Raw genomic sequence first — 1,785 nt, forward strand, 5'->3', positions numbered from 1 at the left:
AGCAAAATGAAGAGATACAACCCGCCCGTGAAAAGCCCCATGTGGAGTGGCTCCCAGCCCACTATCGATAGATATTACTGCCGCTTAAAACCCCTGGTAATGGAAGAGAATGCTCAACAAGAAACACCTAAGGATATGGGCTGCCATGTTACTGGTTTTGGCATTGACCGGTGTTGGCGTATGGAAGCTCAAAGCCTCAAGGATTGCGTATGCTGTATGTCCCCTATTAAGGTCGATAGCAGAGGAAGTGATGACTCGTGTAATAGCAGCGCGTTTGAGGGATTCAACTTAGTGGAGCATGACGGTTTGGAAGATACGATAGTCCACCTAACTCCCCTGTCTATAAAGACATGGGCTTTCAGGAGGATACGCCTCCTGAGAAGCTAGTTGTGCAACAGCCGGGTACAAGCGTCGTAGATGATGGTACATCACAGGACATTAGGGACTCTCAAGATTTCAGAGCTGTCGCAGAGGGCGGTGAAAATACTGAGGTTAGTAAAAAAAAAATGTTATGAGCCGTCTGCTACATACTGATGAATTTTTATGTCTTCAACTAATGGCATGTCAATCTTTCTTCTCTTGACCCTAGAGAACAACCTTAGATGGGTTTACATACTGCATAATGCACTCTGGGGAAGAAGCTGAAGCTCCTGAGAAGGTAGTTGTGCAACAGCCGGGTACAAGCGTTGAAGATGATGGGGCATCGCAGAACATTAGTGACTCTCAATATTTCAGAGCCGCCGCAGAGGGCGGTGAAAATGCTGAGGTTAGTAAAAATGTTATGAGACGGCTGTTGCATACTGATGTATTTTATTTCTCCAACTAAACTAATGGGATGTCAATATTTCTTCTTTTGACCCTAGGGAGCAACCCCAAAAAGATCTCAGGCCGTAGAGCTGTAAAGCGGACAGCGTACATTTTTACTGTCTATGTTGTGCAAAACAGACTGAAATTTCCACAAGCCAAAGTACTGATGTTCCCGTGAAGCATGACTATGTATCCAAGAGCGACGTGGATGTTAAAGAAATTCAAGCAGTATCCCACGATGACATGATGGCTGTTAAAGGTTTCGCAGTGACTGTGGTACAAGCTTGAGTCAAGCATGCCTATTACGGCCTTTGTTACGGGCATCAGATGAATGATCCTCAGCAGAACGTGCATGAGTGTCTGTGCAATGCATACAGAGACCGGGTAATCCACTATATATGTAGTTTGTTAGACCTATACAAGGTGTATAAACTGTTAAGGGTAGTTTACGGGTTGTCTGCTGAAAAGAAATATGTTCACCCGGATATGCTGAAGATCTTGACAGCGACATTCAAGGAAACCCGACACACCCATTACCCAGGCTTAAAACTGCTGTGTGTGCAGAGGCTGTGTGTGGCTAATGATAGAAAGATGATAGAAAGACACGTAGAAAGGCGGATGTGTAAGATGTATCTGAAAAAAAAAAGAATAGGGTCTTTGGCCCCCCGAAGACTATTTTAAATAAATAAGGTCTTACTTAACGTGACATGATAGCGTGTATTTAGAACAAAGTAGTAGAATGTTACACATAGAGGTGGGTATGGGTTAATCTGTCCTTACGATGCTTACTATAAAAATGTAAAGTACTATCTGTTTATGTTTTGTTAAGATTCTTTATTTTGAATAAAATGTCCTTACGCGGAACACCTGTCATTCATTGCCTGTGGTGTAGCAGATGATAACATGCTGGGGGCTCGGTTAAGAAAACTTTATTATGATTCAGGGGGAGTTGGTACCTTGGGAAGCACCGAAGCTCTG

At 43.4% G+C, this 1,785-nt stretch overlaps 1 pseudogene; it reads left to right on the forward strand.

Annotated features, from left to right (window-relative positions):
- The first annotated feature begins 350 nt into the window (after positions 1-350).
- Positions 351-1,488, forward strand: LOC147726969 (uncharacterized; annotated as a pseudogene).
- Positions 1,489-1,785: the final 297 nt, after the last annotated feature.

Source organism: Lissotriton vulgaris, chromosome 3_1 (genome assembly GCF_964263255.1).
Source record: "Lissotriton vulgaris chromosome 3_1, aLisVul1.2, whole genome shotgun sequence".
NCBI lineage: Eukaryota > Metazoa > Chordata > Amphibia > Caudata > Salamandridae > Lissotriton > Lissotriton vulgaris.